The following is a 19,427-nucleotide window of genomic DNA, read 5'->3' as shown; positions in this document are numbered from 1 at the left end:
TTTCCATAAAATCAATACTTAAATTGCTTACCAATGATTGTTCAAAAATACTTATAATATTTTTTCATAGTTCCCTATCGCTTTTAAAAATCTAATCAAAGATTATTCAAAACAAATTTAATGCATTTGACCACGGGCGCGGGACGAAGCCCCGCCACACCTAAGTCATCAGCCCGGTGTGTAACACGAGTTACGCACTAGTACTTGGCTAATTCCGTCTCTTACATGTATAGCATCTCCAAATTAAAAGTTGGCTTCCAGCTAGAATTTTAGAATTTCATATGAGATTCCAAAAAAGAATTCATAGGGTGCTGGGGTTTAATATTTCCTCCATGACAATAAGAACCAAGATTCTGAACAAAATTTGCAATCTGTCTGTGGTAGACCCCGGTCAGGATTAGATATATGGTTGAAGAGGATGGATCATATTTCTTACAAAAAGTGTGTTGTTGTAACTTAAACTGGGAGAGAGTCCGGGTCACCTGGAATGATGTTTTCAAATGTTGAATTTAGAGCGTCTCCAAGGCTAAACCAGTGAATATGCACTATTGCAGTCTCATTTCTTCTACCTCGCAATAAACTGAATGTGAATACTCCTCTTTGGGGATTTTACCGCCAAATTCCTCTTTCTCTAAATACTGATGATTTGCAGAAGAATCCCCGGATCGGTAACTCAATCATCAAACAGACGTGATTTTTTCTTAAATTTGATTTTGAAATCTACAACTACTGAACATCTTAGTCAAACCCACACTCAAATCATTCGCAATGGTTTCAGTAACGACCTTATAATAATAACAAAACTAACTAAAAAACTCTCAGATGTTGGTTTAATCAATCAGGCTTACAATCTCTTCTCTTCATTCTCCAAACCTGACATCTTCCTCTTTAATGTAATTATTCGCAGTTTCTCTCACAACAATCATCACTCTTCTTCTTTCTCTCTCTACTCTCACCTTCGCAAGAAAACCTCTCTGAAACCAGATAATTTTACTTACGCGCTTCTAATATCGTCTTCGACTTATTTGGAATCTCCTGAAATTGGTTACTGGATTCACTGCCACTCTATAATTGATGGGTTTCAATCAGATCCTTTTGTGGGTTCTTCTGTTACTGACTTTTATCTCAAATTTAATGAAGTTCAGAAAGCACGAAAAGCATTCGATAAAATTACTAACCCAGATACGGTTTCTTGGAACACTTTGATATCTGGGTTAGTTAGGAATTGTTGTTTTAGTGAATCAATTAAGGTTTTTGAGGGTATGCTTTTGAGTGGTACCCGTTTCGAGTCTACTACTTTAGCTGTTGTACTTCCCGCGGCAGCTAAATTGCAAGACATGAGAACAGGGAAGTATGTACATTGTCTTGCGATAAAGATGGGATTTTTCACCCATGTTTACGTTCTAACTGGTTCAGTTTCGTTGTATTCTAGATGTGGGGACATTTTAACTTGTAAGTTCGTGTTTGAACAGATTAACGAACCAGATTTGGTTTCTTGAAATGCTATCATTTCTGGGTACTCTTGTAATGGTGAGGCTGGGTTTTCAGTGAAGTTATTCAAGGATTTCATTGGTTCTGGATTTAAAGCTGATTCTAGTACCATTGTGGGCGTGCGTCCAGTATTCTCTCCATTCGGGCATCTTTGTTTATGTAAATCCGTTCATGGTTTGTCTATCAAGTTTGGAGTCGATTTAAATTCTTTAGTTTCTACTGCTTTAATCACTGTATATAGTAGACTAAATGAGATTGGATCTGCGAGGAAACTTTTCGACGAAGCTCCAAATAAAAGCTTGGCAATTTGGAACTCAATGATATCTGGGTACACTCAAAATGGTTTCACAGATTCTGCCATCAACCTTTTCAAACATATGAAGATATTGGAAATTCGGCCAAATCCAGTAACACTGACCAGTATTCTCTCTGATTGTGCTCAACTTGGAGCTATTACTCTTAGAAAATGGATCCATGAGTTAGTAATCAAAGAGGAGTTTCAGTCCAATGCATATGTTTCGACCGCTCTAATTGATATGTATGTTAAATGTGGAAGTATCGGTGAGGCTAATACTCCCTCCATCCCACTATTAAGTGACTTAGTTCAAGTTTGCACAATTTTTAAAACAATCAAGGGGAAAAGTATTTTTAATCATTTTTTATAATTATACCTTTATGGATAATAAATAGTGAAATTTTGTAATGATTTATCTCTCAGACTACACCATGGATGTTCGCAAACTTCGTACCATTAAAAAGTATTTTAAAACACCTACATAACGAATATAAACATGACTATCAAATTATGCATATTTCTTATATTTCTTATAATCAATTAAAAGGATAATTTTAGGAATTTTTCCTTGTCTAGTGATATAGGTCACTTAATGGTGGGACAAAATCTAAAAATAACTAGGTCACTTATTAGTGGGACGAAGGGAGTAGCTTATTTGAAAACATGAAGGAAAAGAATGTGGTTTCTTGGAATACCATGATTTCTGGTTATGGCCTCCATGGAAAAGGGGATAAAGCATTGAACCTTTTTGCAGAGATGCTAAATACTGGTATTTCTCCTACTGGAGTGACATTCCATTCACTTCTGTATTCGTGCTGCCATTCTGGTTTGATAAGTGAAGGAGATAGAATATTCATAATCATGAAAACAGATCACAGTATTGAGCCAGGACAAGAGCATTATGCTTGTCTGGTAGATCTCCATGGAAGAGCTGGGAAGCTAGAACAGGCCCTAGAATTGATAAAGCAAATGCCTGTTGAACCAGGTCCGGGTGTTTGGGGTGCATTATTAGGTGCTTGTATGAGTCATAATAATAATAAAAACTGGCTAAAGTTGCTTCTGATAGACTGTTTAAATTGGATCCGGCAAATATAGGGCATCTTGTTCTTCTCTCCAATATATACTCCACTGATCAAAGGTACCAAGAAGCTGCAAAAGTACGAGAGATTGCAAGAAGAAAAAAATTAAAAAAGATACCAGGTTGCACATTAATTGAGGTTGGTGGGACGGTACATGTTTTTACGTCAGGGGACAGATTGTTGGAGAAAATGTAACAACAATCGTAATAATTGAGAAGAAAATACTTAGCTCAAAACCTGCGCTTGACTGATGTTTATGGAGATGCACGGATAATTGTAGCAGGAACTAGTAGAGGCACGTATGAGATACGCTGACCTAAAGGCAATATCGCCTGCTACTCCTCTGAGATGCTATAGCAGTTGGCGAGTCACCTCCAGGATACAACTATTGATAGTATTCCTCTATGTAGCATACAAAGAGAATATTCTAAGAACTTGGCAGTGTTTAGCAAAACTTAAAACAGAGAACAGTAAAATTGTTTACAGAAAGCAGAGGGAGAGTAGAAGAAGAGATGTTTCTCTGTTGTATCAAATGAGCTGAAGACTCATCTCTTATATAGTGTTCAAGAATATTTTGGACGTTAGAAATAATGGAAAAAGATTCTCATGCATATGACAAAGGACAGAAAAACAGTCACTAAGAAAACTGTGTAAAGAAAAGGCTGCAAAGCTGACAAGCTAGGAGACTGTGTAAAGTAAAAGCTTTTATCTGTCCCAGAGAAGACTGTGTAAAGTAAAGTCTGTCCCAGAGAAGCATGCGAAAACTGTGTGTCAGTCAACAAAGAACCACGCGTGCCAGATATATAAAACAAGGAGAAAGATTCTGCGCGCGTGCGACAAACATGTACAGACAAAACGTAAAAAATTCTTCTTCATGTGTGGAATACACGTACGAAAATTTTCAGCAAAAAGATAGGATCTTATTGAACCCACACCCGAACCCGAACCCGACCGACCGTACGGACGGCGACGTGCATGCTTCGGTGCGAAGCACCGCGCGTACGGGAAAGGCAACCTTTCCCTAGTCTAGGTATTCTCCCTCACACAAAAGTGTGTTGACCCAAAGGGCCATACCCTTTAGCCAATTCTATGGTATTTGTCTAAAACTCTTTAGATTTTAGTCTATGTGGGACTATTGTTTTATCTATTCACATGAAAAACAATTAGTGGGCAATAGGTCTAGGGATCAAATCATAGTCCATGCACATTTGGTTTTACAAAACAAAAACCCGTTTTTTCCAACAATCCCCCACATGAATGATAAAACATGTCGACAAAAATACGAGAAAACAGAATACATCAAAAATAGGCTAAGGTGTCCCAGAGATTGAACCTTAACTTAGTGAGAGGTTACCGGAACTGCTTGTTGAAACGGTGAACACAATGTCTTAAACCGCCAACAGTAAATGCAATTCAGAAATAACAACCACGCCTGATGTCTCAAAGAAAAGCTGCCAAGCTCTTGCCGTTGTGCCCGTTTTGGCCGTGGGCTAAATCTCGGACTTAATGAATATCTCTAGAGAATCAACTCAAATTCTCATAGGAAGCGGCCCCACTTCCAACATCCACATAGGTGAGTCCATTAAGAGTGTCCTGCTACACCCCGCTTTAAGCAAATCCATGGTACTCATTAAGATCTCAACGGATCATCCTAAATCATGCAGGTAGCACTATCACACAGTTACACCATAGGGAGGGACTAAGATAGTGTTGTCCCGACATCACCAAAAATTAGTTGTCTCATTGAACCTTGATCTTGGAGCTCCATTCACAAGGTTGAGTATCCTTCATGGAAATTTATTCTATGAGCTTAAGTCCCATCCCCCTCGATGTAGATCTAACTACCTCTCTAGATAATCCTTTCGTCAAAGGATCTGCAATATTCTCTTTAGACCTCACAAAGTCTATAGAGATGATACCAGTAGAGAGTAGTTGTTTCACTGTCTTTTGTCTTCTTTATAGATGTATATACTTTCCGTTATATACGCTATTCTTTGCGCAACCAATAGCAGCTTGACTGTCACGGTGGATTGTGATCGAAGACACAGGCTTGGGCCAGAGTGGAATTCCTCCCAGGAAACCTCGTATCCATTCAGCTTCCTCTCCAGCTTTCTCCAAGGATATAAACTCAGACTCCATGGTGGATCGAGTTATGCATGTATGTTTGGAAGACTTCCATGACACAAACGCACCTCCAAGTGGGAAGATGTACCCACTAGTGGATTTGCACTCATCTGAGTCTGATATCCAGTTAGCATCACAATACCCTTCTAGCACAGCAGGATACTTCCCAAAACTTAAGCAATAGTTTGAAGTTCCTCTCAGGTACCGTAGAACTATGTAGAGAGCATTCCAGTGATCCTGCCCAGGGTTGCAAGTGTACCTGCTCAATCTACTCACAGTGTAGGCAATGTCAGGTCTTGTGCAGTTCATCAAATATATAAGACTGCCAATAATTCGAGAATACTCAAGTTGAGAAATTCCCTCACCCTTATTATTTTTCAAGTTACAATTGGGATCATAAGGAGTAGATACATGTTTAGCATTTTCATGATTAAATCTCTTAAGTACAGTTTCAGCATAATGAGATTGACTAAGACTATATCCATCAGACGTCTTTCTGATTTTCATTCCTAAGATTACATCTACGGGGCCTAAGTCTTTCATGTCAAAATTTTCGTTAAGCATGCTTTTAGTGGTATTAATAATATCAAGGTTACTGCCTAATATGAGCATATCATCAACATACAGGCACACAATAACATGAGAATCATCCACAGATTTAATGTAAACACATTTATCAGATTCATTAACCTTGAAGCCATTAGATATCATTACATGATCAAATTTTTCATGCCACTGTTTAGGTGCTTGTTTTAAAGCATATAGAGATTTGTTCAATTTGCATACTTTGTCTTCAAACCCTTTCACAACAAAACCTTCAGGTTGGTCCATATAAATTTCTTCATTCAATTCACCATATAAAAATGCAGTTTTAACATCCATCTGATGTATATGCAAATCATAAATAGAAGCAATAGCAATAGCAATCAGCATCCTAATAGAAGTGATTCTTGTGACCGGTGAATAGGTATCAAAGAAATCTAATCCTTCTTGTTGTCTATAACCCTTAGCTACCAACCTAGCTTTGTGTTTTTCTATAGTTCCATCTGTTCTAAGCTTCTTTTTGAAGACCCACTTGCAACCTATGGTTTTACTACCAGGAGGTAAGTCTACAAGCTCCCAAGTTTCGTTTTGTTGAATGGGATCCCACTCATTAATCGAAGCTTCTTCCCAGAAGGGAGCTTCCGGAGAAGTCATAGCTTCCTTATAGGTTTGGGTTTCATACTCTACAGTAAGAGTCACAAAATCTGGACCGAAACTTTTCTCGGTTCTAACCCTCTTACTTCTTCTAGGTTTGGTCTCATCATCTAGAGACGGGGGCTGACTAGTTGAAGGAACATCTGAGAGGTCATCGTGGACCCTTTTGCGAGGTCCGAACCCTAAAGGAAAAATGTGTTCAGAAAACACTGCATCTCTAGATTCCATTATGGTGTTCTGACCAATGACCATGAACCTATAAGCACTAGTGTGCTCAGGATACCCTAGGAAAACACAATCCACAGTTTTAGGTCCTATTTTGGTTTTCTTGGAGCGAGGAATTGCCGCCTTGGCCAAACACCCCCACACTTTAAAGAATGCATAGAAAGGTTTTCTACCTCTCCATAACTCATATGAAGTTTTGTCAGATTTCTTGAATGGAACTCGGTTCAAGATATAGCAAGCAGAGATAATTTGTAGAAGCCCAATAGTTTGTATCTTGATTATCGACTAATCATAGTATAATTTTAAACATTAGTTATTAATTACCTTGCTTTTATTGATAGTCAACCATAAGAATAAATAGAATCTGTATTGCTATAGAAATGTGAATTTCTTTTCTGTGAAATGCTTAGAAGTTGGAATTGTATGCTTTTATTATGACTAACATGTCAGGATCTAGTAATTGGATTTTTCCAAGTAGGGCCTAGTGTTGAGTATTGTTGTTTTCTTAGTGGGATTCTTCTATGATCAGGTTAGTTTAGAAAGAAAATGGTTTAGACGTGAACTCCTACTTTGACACGGCGGGCCATTTCTCGTTGGGGGTTGTTTTTTTTGGAAACAAAGAAATAATAGGATAAGAGTCAAAACTCTCGTACATATCTACGACCAAGCATTCTGTTTTTCTTCAACGCCTGGGCTACTGAAAAACCTGAGAAGAATTCAGGTGAAAATCGTGAACCATAATCTAAACTTTTCGAAATCAACCTCAGAGGAATATAGTGAGATCCTACTTTAAGATTCTGGTTTTTGATTCGAGAAAAATATGGCGAAGTTCGTGAACCCTTGGGTTAGTCAATCCCAGTAGTGAATCAAGAGAAATCAAAAAGGGGATTTTTGTTGTTCATGTTTTGAGATTGAAGGTATGAATTCTACCTTAGGTATTTTTGTTTCGGCTGATTGAATTTGTAGGACCTAGGGTTGCTAATGAAATTGAACTCTTATTCAATGATTCTTCGATGAATTGAGTTTGTATTCGGTAATTCAAGTACCTCTACTGCTATCTATCCTTGCTATTTTGTGAATAATCTACTTAGGGTTTCGTTTTCAAGTGAATTCATATTCATGTAATTACTGAGCTGTGATAGGGATTAGAACTTGTTTGAGATTGGAATTATGTTTTCCCTTGAACCTATAAGTCATCCTGAAAGCTTGGGTCTATGAAATTCTAGTTAAGCATGTTGATCGAATAGTTCCTAGGTTGTTTAAAATTATTTAGTTTGTTATTGGGTGAATTTGATTTCTGAACTGGATTAGAGTTAATTCCTTGATCAACATACATCTCTGGGTGACGTTTTCTACGTGGAGTTAAGCCTGTTGTGATCTTGCAATCACAGTTAATTTTAGGTCTCATAAATAAATTTGTTGTATTGAATCAATCAACTTCATTTCAGATTTATCATGTGTCGTTGGGTGACATTTTGGCCTGGTTTTAGGACATTATAGATGGGTATGGGTTAAAGGTTTTTTCTTAAAAAATTTAGGTCTCTGATCAATGAGGAAAGCATGATATTAAGTGTTCCATTCCGATTTGTATGTTGGGAGATAAGTCACTTTCAGTAAATGCTGCTCTACACTCACGACAATTCTGTTTTCAACGAATTTGATATATATGCATCTTGAATTAGCTTTACGCTTTTACTGATGATTCAAGGATTACTTCAAGGTTTCCAGATTGATGTTAAGTGCTTCTATTCGTTATAAATAGGTTGTAAGTAAGGATTAGGTCAGTCCAACGTTGTGTATGATCAGTTTCGATTAAATCTTTCTGTTTCTAACTTAACTTCTATTTGAAGGTTAACGGTGTCTTTGGATTCGATAGGCGAACTACATAAGTTAAGGTTTGAGTTGCGATTAGAGGTGGGAATCTGCATTTCTCTTTTGTAACCATTGATGACTCTTACAAAACCATGTATATGCATTTAAACAAACTCATGCATTTGTTGGATTACGTTTTTCTGAAAATTCTGTGGATTTCTTTAGCCATTTACATCACTTGGAAATGGTCTGATATGTACTTGTTTGTCTTTGTGAATGTGTGGGAAATTAATATTTTCATTTGCGGTATATAGGATACACTCCTTCGTATTTATAACTATTTACTTTCAGCTTTTATGCTTATTAGGTGTGGAACTACCCGGCATCAATATAGCTATGTAGGTGTGGAATTTGCATCAATACTATAAATTATTTGTAAGGAGGAGTGTGTCCATATACATGATTGTTTTGTGTGCGCTTGTTTTCTGAAATTGTTTTGAAGTACATATTGTCTATTCTCAGTGGTTTTTATGTAACTTCAACGTTTGGTAAGTTTGCATTGTTTGAAATTCAACTTTAATGATTTCATTTGAGAAGTGTAAGTATCCACTGAGCTTGTTGGGCTCACTCTTTCCATCTCCTTTTAGTGGCAGGTGACTGTGATGTAAGTGGTGTGGACTTGGGCGAAGGAGTGATTGACGTTTGGGTCGAGTAAAGTGTTTGGTTTGTGTATAGGGTGGTAGATGCCGATAACATTTTTGGAAGCAATTCTGTGTAGATAGTCTCCTAGATGGATGTACTTTTGTTTTTTATGTAAAGTACTAAGTAGTGAATAGTGTATAATTATCTATCTCCAACTCTTTGTAAGAAAATAGATAGTAATGTACTGAATATAGCTATCTTGGATCCAAAACTGTTTTCTTTTGTGCTGTCCTTGTCCTTCCCTTTTGTTTACAACTTCAGTGTTTCGGACCCTTATTACTGTTCTTAGCACCTTAAGCTTGAAATTAGTGTTTTAAACTCATATTAGGAAATTGGGGCGCTACAAAGTTGGTATCAGAGCCCATTAGTAGATCTTATATGGGCACTTAGTAAAAGTTATAATCTAAAAGACTTCTAGAATAAAAATCATACCAAGTATAGTAGTGTTCTTTACTGTGGTATGTGTGTTGTATGTGAGTAGTGTGCTTATATATGTCTTGTAAAATTAGATAGTAAGACTTATATTCTTGTGCGGTGGCAGAGTATGGGAGAAAATTCTGAAATCACAGTTTGGAAGGTGGATCAGGTCAGCCGATTGAGAGTAGTAATGTGGAGCTGTTAATGAAGTCAATGGCAGATCTGAGGCAACACCAAATATTACTGGAAGAAAGGCTTGGAATTTTGCCTTCAAGACATAACTCAGGGAGTACAAGCCAGACTTCAAACCAAGGAGATTTGATCATGCCGGCACGAAACCAGAATCAATTTGGACAATTACTTTAACAGTATTTGAAACTCTCTCCAGAGGTATTCAGTGGCAGTCATCCAGATCCCAAGGAGGCGGAAGAATGGTTGCAAAATGCAGAACATGTTTTGGAACATGTATCCAATGATAGAGGTACTTGGGTTAATATGATTACTTTCAAATTTTGAGGACCATCACGGGATTGGTGGAATGCAGTAATGAAAGTGGAAGGTGGAACAATGAACTGGAATAGGTTTAAAGATTTGTTCATAGACAAGTATGTACCTGATGCGGCAAGAGATAAGAAATTTTATGAGTTCATGTCCTTAACGAAGGGTGGTATGTCCGTTAGTGCTTATAATGATAAATTCACAAGATTGTCGCGTTATGGAGCAGAGTTGATAGCCACTGGTGAGGCTAAAGAGAAGAAATTTATCAGGGGATTGGATCCCGAGATGCGAACACAACTTTCATGTTTACGAATCAGGACTTACGAGGATGCTTTAAATCGGTCTCTTGACTATGAAAAGAAAATGGAAGATCAACTTGCAACGCGAATTAGAGAAAGGCCGCAACTATTTTCAGCAAGACATGATCCAGCAAAACGGCCAATGTTATCAGCTCCTAATCAGCCGTATTTCAGACCATCAGTAAGACCATGGTCAATGGGGTCAACATCAGTACCACGTACAACACGTCCACCTGCAGTTAGACCTCAAGGGAGATTGGTGCGTTTCCAGCAAGTACGTCCGGTTGCACCAACAAGTGCTGGTTCGAGTTCGTTCAAATGTCATAACTGTGGTGAATGGGGTCATTTTAGGAAGGATTTCACAAAGAAACCATCAGCAGGATTAGCTCAACAAGGAGCGGTATATGCTATGGAACCAATAGTAACTTCTCATCAGGAGACATCAAAAGAGAGTCCAGTGCTTTATACAGTAGTAAAAGGGGATAGCTCGGCGACTGATCAAGTGGTGGAAGGTAAAATATTATTATTCAATCATCTAGTTCATGTGTTGATTGACACTGGTTCTACGCAATCCTTTATTAATCTAAACATAGCAACTGAACTGGAATTAGACATGGCATGTAACAACAACACGTTAGCGTTAGCTAAACCATTAGGGAGAAAAAACTTTTCTTTTCGAATTTGCAAGAATTGTGTGATGATGGTTAATGACCAAGAATTAACTGCAGATTTGATAGTGCTAGAAAAGTGTGGTTTTGATGTCTTATTAGGTAAGCTAGTATCCTTTTCGAGGACGAAAAGTTTTGTTAGGTGGGGTGAATGTAGAAACCCAATAGTTTGTATCTTGATTATCGACTAATCATGGTATAATTTTAAACATTAGTTATTAATTACCTTGCTTTTATTGATAGTCAACCATAAAAATAAATAGTATATGTATTGCTATAGAAATGTGAATTTCTTTTCTGTGAAATGCTTAGAAGTTGGAATTGTATGCTTTTGTTATGACTAACATGTCAGGATCTAGTAATTGGATTTTTCCAAGTAGGGCCTAGTGTTGAGTATTGTTGTTTTCTTAGTGGGCTTCTTCTCTGATCAGGTTAGTTTAGGAAGAAAATGGTTTAGACGTGGTGAACTCCTACTTTGACACGGCGGGTCACTTCTCGTTGGTTTTTTTTTTTGGAAACAAATAAATAATAGGATAAGAGTGAAACTCTCGTACATATCTACGTCCAAGCAATCTGTTTTTCTTCAACGCCTGTGCTACTGAAAAACCCGAGAAGAATTCAGGTGAAAATCGTGAACCATAATCTAAACTTTTCGAAATCAACCTCAGAGGAATATAGTGAGATCCTACTTTGAGATTCTGGTTTTTGATTCGAGAAAAAGATGGTGAAGTTCGTGAACCCTTGGGTTAGTCAATCCCAGTAGTGAATTAAGAGAAATCAAAAGGGGGATTTTTGCTCTTCATGTTTTGAGATTGAAGGTATGAATTTTACCTTAGGTATTTTTGTTTCGGCTGATTGAATTTGTAGGAACTAGGGTTTCTAATGAAATTGAACTCTTATTCAACGATTCTTCGATCAATTGAGTTTGTATTCCCTAATTCAAGTACCTCTACTGCTATCTATCCTTGCTATTTTGTGAATAATCTACTTAGGGTTTCGTTTTCAAGTGAATTCATATTCATGTAATTACTGAGCTGTGATAGGGATTAGAACTTGTTTGAGATTGGATTTATGTTTTCCCCTGAATCTATAAGTCATCTTGAAAGCTTGGGTCTATGAAATTCTAGTTAAGCATGTTGATCAGATAGTTCCTAGGTTGTTTAAAACTATTTTAGTTTGTTATTAGGTGACTTTGATTTCTGAACTGGATTAGAGTTAATTCCTTGATCAACATACATATCTGGGTGACGTTTTCTACATGGAGTTAAGCATGTTGTGAGCTTGCAATCACAGTTAATTTTAGGTCTCATAAATAAATTTGTTGTATTGAATCAATCAACTTCATTTCAGATTTATCATGTGTCGTTGGGTGAAATTTTGGCCTGGTTTTAGGACATTATAGATGGGTATGGGTTAAAGGTTTCTTATTAAGAAATTTAGGTCTCTGATCAATGAGGAAAGCATGATATTAAGTGTTCCACTCTGATTTGTATGTTGGGAGATAAGTCACTTTCAGTAAATGCTGTTCTACACTCACGACAGTTCTGTTTTCAACGAATTTGATATATATGCATCTTGAATTAGCTTTACGCTTTTACTGATGATTCAAGGATTACTTCAAGGTTTCCAGATTCATGTTAAGTGCTTCTATTCGTTATATATAGGCTGTAAGTAAGGATTAGGTCAGTCCAACGTTCTGTATGATCAGTTTCAGTTAAATCTCTTTGTTTCTAACTTAACTTCTATTTGAAGGTTAACAGTGTCTTTGGATTCGATAGGCGAACTACATAAGTTAAGGTTTGAGTTGCGATTAGAGGTGGGAATCTACATTTCTCTTTTGTAACCATTGATGACTCTTACAAAACCATGTCTATGCATTTAAAAAAACTCATGCATTTGTTAGATTACGTTTTTCTGAAAATTCTGTGGATTTCTTTAGCCATTTCCATCACTTGGAAATGGTATGATATGTACTTGTTTGTCTTTGTGAATGTGTGGGAAATTAATATTTCCATTTGCAGTATATAGGATACACTCCTTCGTATTTATAACTATTTACTTTCAGCTTTTATGCTTATTAGGTGTGGAACTACCCGGCATCAATATAGCTATGTAGGTGTGGAATTGGCATCCATACTATAAATTGTTTGTAAGGAGGAGTGTGTCCATATACATGATTGTTTTGTGTACGCTTGTCTTCTGAAATTGTTTTGAAGTACATATTGTCTATTCTCAGTTGTTTTTATGTAACTTCAACGTTTGGTAAGTTTGCATTGTTTGGAATTCAAATTTAATGATTTCATTTGAGAAGTGTAAGTATCCACTGAGCTTGTCGGTCTCACTCTTTCCATATCCTTTTAGTGGCAGGTGACTGTGATGTAAGTGGTGTGGACTTGGGCGAAGGAGAGATTGACGTTTGGGTCGAGTAAAGTGTTTGGTTTGTGTATAGGGTGGTAGCTGCCGATAACTCTTTTGGAAGCAGTTCTGTGTATATAGTCTCCTAGATGGATGTACTTTTGTTTGTATGTAAAGTACTAACTAGTGAATAGTGTATAATTATCTATCTCCAACTCTTTGTAAGAAAATAGCTAGTAATGTACTGAATATAGCTATCTTGGATCCAGAACTGTTTTCTCTTGTGTTGTCCTTGTCATTCCCTTTTGTTTACAACTTCAGTGTTTCGGACCCTTAATACTGTTCTTAGCACCTTAAGCTTGAAATTAATGTTTTAATCTCAGATTAGGAAACTGGGGAGCTACAGAATTGCTTCCCCCCACAAGTTCGTAGGTAGCCCTGAACTAGCTAACATAACGTTCACCATATCTATGAGTGTTCGGTTTTTCCTTTCAGCTACTCCATTCGACTCAGGTGAAGAAGGTGCAGTAGTTTCATGAATGATGCCATTAAGTTTGCAAAATTCTCCTATAGGTATCACATACTCACCGCCTTGGTCTGACCTAAGAGTTTTAATTGTAACACCTCTTTGGTTTTCTACTTCAAGTTTATATAATTTGAAAGCGTCTAAGGCTTCATATTTACTTCTAAGAAGATAAACCTGACAGTATCGTGAGTAATCATTGATAAAAGTGATGTACCATTTTTTACAACCTCTAGTTGGTGTTGATTTCAAATCTCCTAAATTCGAGTGGATTAGTTCTATGGGAGTTGTACTACGTTCAACCTTTTTGTTAAAGGGTTTTCTTGCATATTTAGATTCAACACAAATTTCACATTTATGACCTCTGTCAATGTTTATTTTAGGAATGCAGCCTAAATTAGCAAGTCTTTCAATGGATTTGAAATTAACATGTCCTAGTCTATCATGCCATACATGTGAGGAGTCACAAACATAAGCAGAAGAAGATGCATTAACATTCAAGTTCAAAGAAAGTACACTAAGCTTAATCATGTTTTCAGTGACATAACCTTTTCCAACGAAGTCACCACCCTTAGAGATTACAACTTTGTTAGACTCAACTACAAATTTAAAACCTTTACCAAGTAAGATGGTTTCTGAGATAAGAATCTTGCATATGTCCGGGACGTGATACACGTCATTCAATGCGAGAGTTTTTCCTGAAGTGAGCTTCAATTCAACCTTGCCTTTTCCCACCACTTTCGCGGTGGAAGAGTTACCCATAAACAATTTCTCATCGTCTCCTACTTTGTCATAGGAGGAGAAAGCATTTCTGAACTTGCAGACATGCCTGGTGTAGAGCTGGCAACCGGGCGGGCCGGGGCTGGCCCGTTACGGGTTCTACGGGTTCGGGTTAATACGGGTCGAAACCCGCGGGTGGAAATTCTTCGCGGGTTAGCATTTCTTCAACCCGTACCCGTAACGGGCTGAACTTGCGGGCTCACGGTTTAGCCCGCCCGTACGTCAGATCTGAATTGTCCGACAGAGTATTCACTGTTTTCTGGGCAAGACTGCTGCAACCTAACATAACATTCACATAACTCATTTCATATTTAGATTCATTTCAAATTTTCAATCAACAACAGATTCACTAGTGACACTATCAAAATTTAAAAATCTAGTGAAACAAAATGATAAAATTGAAAATCTTAACAAGTAACAACTGTTTAATAGTAATACTAATACCATTATACCAGTTACACAGTCAGTCAGTCACAGTTACAATTACACAGTTCAACAAAGAAAAATACCTTTTGAGAATCGATACCGTAGTAACTAGTAATACCATTTTACCATACCATAGATCCTGCACAAAATATATATAGTGGTTAAACCAAAAACTGATAACTGTCCAAAAAACCATCTCCAATCTCTTTTCTATACAAAATTTGGAGACACTGTGATAACTGTCTGTCCAAAAAACAATTTGTCCAAAAAACATTCTCATTTTCCATGTCTATCTTTGAGTTGCTCCAACTAATCATTATTATGAATCTGTAATTCCAAGCAAAAATAAATCAAAAAAAATAAAAGAAACAAGTCAGAATTTGCATATTTACCCCGCTTTATATTGAAGAAGTATGCAACTACGCATACTAATTAGACGCATAAGAACTTACTTCGCCATCCTCCAATGCCTCATCCTCCAATACACCAAGTTCAAATTTTAATACATCTTCTCCAATAAGCCCATTTTCCTCATCCAAATCTTCTTTTCCTACATGGATAAAAACCATCGAAGTTAAATATGAAATTTAGATATTCAACTAAATGCAATATAGGCACTTACCAACTCCAAGGTCCCAATCACGAGTTGTTATCACCGCCTCAGCATTTTCAGGTAATAAGGAACTCCGAAATCGATCAATTACCCTTCCTCCAATACTAAATGCAGATTCTGAAGCGACGGTTGAAATAGGAATTGACAAGATGTCCCCAGCCATTCTTGAAAGAACTGGAAATCGTTGCTCCTGGCCTTTCACGATTGATTTAGGTTGCTAAGAAGAAGAAGATGAGAACATTGAGAAGTGACAGAGTTCTTCAGACTCTGAGAATTAGAGATTCACAGTTCTTCAGAGTTCACTTCTCAGAGAATTAGAGAAACGAACGAAAGGGAATTATCTAGGTTTTTCTTTTTCTTATACCACGCGTAGAGAAGTTAGAACACGTATATAGTATAGAAGTTGGGGAGACAGACACGTATATAGGACTCATGGGAGGGGCGACGCCACGTGTCTTCACAAGTTACCCAGGGCGGGTTGACGGTCTGAACCCGCGGTTTTGGCGGGACGGGCCGGGTTAACCCGTTTGTGCACGGGCCTGCAATTTACCAACCCTAACCCGGCTTGTTTAGAAACCAGCCGAGCCGGGTTAGGGTTTTTACGGGCCGGGCCGGGTGAACCCGCGGGTTTTGGGCTTGTTTGCCAGCTCTAGCCTGGTGGCTCCAGAATCTAACCACCAGTCTCTCACGTTGGTCACATTTTAGGCAAGGTGGACTTCAGACACCATGCCAGTAAAGAATCCAGAATCATCTACTATGTTTGCCTTATTTTTCTGTTTAGGATCATTTTTGGTCTTTTTAGGCGCCCTACAGTCTTTGGCCATATGACCAGTTTTTCCACAGTTATAGCAGTCACCTTTGATGGTGTTTTTGGAGACACCACCCTTTGGTTTAAGATGGTTACCTTTGGAGTTACGACGTTTGTTAAGTTTGTTACCATTTTTGCTGGATTCAGATTTTCCTCCATGCCCTTTCTTTGACGTAGCATTATCGTCTAGGACATGAGCTGTGTTTGACATGTCTTTGCTCAGCATCAGGCTCTTGTCCTTGCAGCACAGAAGTTCCTCAACCTGGATCTTTTTCCCCAGTTCTACCATGGTGATTTCACGATTCTTGTGTCGCAGCCTCCTCTTGTACTCGTTCCATGAGGGTGGAAGATTTTCAATCACTGCAGATACTTGTAGAGCTTCATCAATATGCATGCCTTCAGCAAGAATTTCGTTGATGATTAGCTGGAGTTCGATGAATTGTTCTACTACAGGCTTTTCATCAGTCATCTTAAATTCAAGGAACCTAGCCACCAAGAACTTCTTGCTTCCAGCAGCCTCAGCAAGATATTTTTCTTCCAGGGCTTCCCATAAATCAAAAGCAGTAAAATTTTCTTTTGCATTATAAAAGTCGTACAAGGAGTCATCCAGACAGTTAAGTATATGGTTTTTGCACATGTATTTCTTCCTAGTCCACCTATCCAGTCTATCTTCATAACCACGGTCATGAAGCCTTCTTGAGGGTCTTTCTAAGGAAACTTCATCTAACCTTTGGTATTTTAAGAAGAATAACATTTTGGACTGCCATCGTTGAAAGTATTTTCCACTAAAATTTGAGGGTTCGTCTACAGTACTCTTTCCCATATTGTTACAGCAAAAAATATAGTAATGAACGATATTGCCTTTAGATTGTTGGAGAAAATGTAACAACAATCGTAATAATTGAGAAGAAAATACTTAGCTCAAAACCAACGGTTGACTAATGTTCATGGAGATGCACAAATATTTGTAGCAGGAACTAGTAGAGGCACGTATGAGATACGCTGACCTAAAGGCAATATCGTCTGCTACTCCTCTGAGATGCTATAGCAGTTGGCGAGTCACCTCCAGGATACAACTACTGATAGTATTCCTCTATGTAGTATACAAAGAGAATACTCTAAGAACTTGGCAGTGTTTAGCAAAACTTAAAACAAAGAAAAGTAAAATTGTTTACAGAAAGCAGAGGGAGAGTAGAAGAAGAGATGTTTCTCTGTTGTATCAAATGAGCTGAAGACTCCTCTCTTATATAGTGTTCAAGAATATTTTGGACGTTAGAAATAATGGAAAAAGATAGGATTTCCATGCATATGGCAAAGGACAGAAAAACAGTTACTAAGAAAACTGTGTAAAGTAAAGTCTGTCCCAGAGAAGCATGCGTGCCAGATATATAAAACAAGGAGAAAGATTCTGCGCGCGTGCGACAAACATGTACAGACAAAACGTAAAAAATTCTTCTTCATGTGTGGAAAAAACGTACGAAAATTTTCATCAAAAAGATAGGATCTTACCACACCCACACGGACGGCGGCGTGCGTGCTTCGATGCGAAGCACCGCGCGTACGGGAAAGGAAACCTTTCCCTAGTCTAGGTATTCTCCCTCACACAAAAGTGTGTTGACCCAAAGGTCCATTCCCTTTGGCCAATTCTATGGTATGTAAGTCTAAAACTCTTTAGATTTTAGTCTATGTGGGACTATTGTTTTATCTATTCACATGAAAAACAATTAGTGGGAAATAGGTCTAGGGATCAAATCATAATACATGCACATTTGGTTTTACAAAATAAAAACCCGTTTTTTCCAACACAGATCTCATACGCATTTGCAACATATATATGCAAAATTATAGGAGTTAACCTCCAAAATGAGTAGGGCTGTTCATGGTCGGTTTTGGTTCGGTTTCTAAAAATCTAAACCAAACCAATCCATTAACCATTGGTTCGGTTTCTAAATGGTTCCAGCCGGTTTCGGTTTGTCCCAGTGGTTTTTGGTTAACCAATAATTATGTCAAACGACTCAAACAAAAAAAAGATACACAAATTTACAGATAAAAAAATCGTAGCTGCCGATAGTATTGGTTTAGACAAATTTACAGACAAAAAAAATAAGTAAAAAAATATCAAGAATAGTTAAAGCTTACTTTAAATCTAGAGATCAAAAGAAGATATATAATATATCTTAATTTAGTTAGTGATAAACAAAAAAGAATGAAGAAGGGAAGAAGAAAGTCGAGTAGCAGCAGTGACTGCTGTAGTTAGGGGTGGAGAAGGGAGGAGACTGAGAGAAGGAGAAAGAGAAAAAGGGAGAATATCATACTGAAATATTATATTTAGGGTTTCTATTTATCCTCTAAATCAATGGGTAGAATCTAATACTTGTTAATCAAGGTAGAAACTAAGTTTAAAAATTAATCGGTTTTCCAATGGTTTTTGGTTCGGTTTTAGAGGTCAAACCAAATCAAAACCAACACTATCGGTTTTCCACTTTCTACACCATAACTAATCCATTAGTAAATGGTTCGGTTTGGTTTCTTCCTAATTGGTCTGGTTCGGTCCGGTTCCAGCGGAAAACCGAAACCATGTTCAGCCCTAAAAATGAGGGAACTTGGATTTCAGATAGAGACAGATATGGCATTACATGATGTTGAAGAGGAAGAGAAAGGAAATATAGTGAAGGTTCATAGTGAGAAGTTAGCTATTGCATTTGGACTTATTAGTTCTGAACCGGGGACAGAAATTAGGATTATTAAGAATCTCAGGGTCTGTTTAGATTGTCAAAGTGCGACAAAATTCATATCAAAAATTACAAATAGAATGATTGTAGTTAGAGATGCTAACAGATTCCATCATTTTGTAGATGGTGTTTGTTCTTGCGGGGATTACTGGTGAACCTAATTACACAGAGTGGTAATAAAGTTCTGCAACCAAGGTATTTAATTCTTCCGGATCGCATCAAAAACCACATAGAATCCGTTTCTCTCTCACATGAGGGGTGGGCCCTGTCTCTTGGGCTTTTTATTTTTTGAATAGGCTAAAGCTGGACTCAGGTCCCTACCAAATCCAGACGGTTGAACTAGACCCACTGCCAGACCCAATCCCGCCAAGCCCCTCTACACA

General features: G+C 37.6%; 2 long non-coding RNA genes and 1 pseudogene across 3 annotated transcripts; all 3 read left to right on the top strand.

Moving 5' to 3' along the window:
- The first annotated feature begins 516 nt into the window (after positions 1–516).
- On the top strand, positions 517–19,199 carry LOC113343937 (annotated as a pseudogene).
- LOC113343939 lies at positions 7,282–8,968 on the top strand. The gene is made up of 3 exons (XR_003357480.1): positions 7,282–7,328; positions 8,262–8,325; positions 8,871–8,968. It is a non-coding gene; the product is annotated as an uncharacterized LOC113343939 (long non-coding RNA).
- Positions 11,359–13,446, top strand: LOC113343938. 2 transcript variants are annotated; one of them, XR_003357477.1, is made up of 3 exons: positions 11,359–11,625; positions 12,560–12,623; positions 13,169–13,446. It is a non-coding gene; the product is annotated as an uncharacterized LOC113343938 (long non-coding RNA). The 2 variants fall into 2 exon arrangements; XR_003357478.1 differs by lacking the exon at positions 12,560–12,623.
- Positions 19,200–19,427: the final 228 nt, after the last annotated feature.

Source organism: Papaver somniferum, unplaced genomic scaffold, assembly GCF_003573695.1.
Source record: "Papaver somniferum cultivar HN1 unplaced genomic scaffold, ASM357369v1 unplaced-scaffold_70, whole genome shotgun sequence".
Lineage (NCBI taxonomy): Eukaryota > Viridiplantae > Streptophyta > Magnoliopsida > Ranunculales > Papaveraceae > Papaver > Papaver somniferum.
The sequence above is the reverse complement of the archived record's forward strand: the minus strand, read 5'-3'. Positions and strand labels throughout refer to the sequence as shown.